Source organism: Cornus florida, unplaced genomic scaffold (assembly GCF_030987335.1).
Source record: "Cornus florida cultivar Cherokee Brave unplaced genomic scaffold, ASM3098733v1 CherokeeBrave_3.0.0_Hap2_Chr07, whole genome shotgun sequence".
In the NCBI taxonomy this organism is placed as follows: Eukaryota; Viridiplantae; Streptophyta; class Magnoliopsida; order Cornales; family Cornaceae; genus Cornus; species Cornus florida.
This window is the reverse complement of record NW_026775577.1, coordinates 29,232,501-29,232,739: the sequence shown is the minus strand read 5'-3', so window position 1 is coordinate 29,232,739 and position 239 is coordinate 29,232,501. Positions and strand designations below refer to the sequence as shown.

At 46.4% G+C, this 239-nt stretch overlaps 1 pseudogene; it reads left to right on the top strand.

The window, feature by feature from the left end:
* Positions 1–205: 205 nt before the first annotated feature.
* The window catches only part of LOC132266910 (photosystem II CP47 reaction center protein-like), a 1,435-nt pseudogene continuing 1,401 nt past the window's right edge, over positions 206–239 (top strand).

Below are 239 nucleotides of genomic sequence, written 5' to 3'. Positions count from 1 at the left end.
TGCCCCCCATAACCAAGCAGATAAAGTACATTACATAGTCCATTTTAGGGATTGGTGACTTACCCATTCCATGACTTTGGCACTGGACGTTCCCAAAATGGGTACTATCGGGTCGGGTGAATTCAATAATAGACGCCTATTGGCATTCCAGCCTTTATCCTTTCAGGGCCTATCCAAAAGAGAATCTAGTACTTCTTGGGCTCTGGTTGCTGGTTGGGCTGGTTCGATGGCTCTCTATG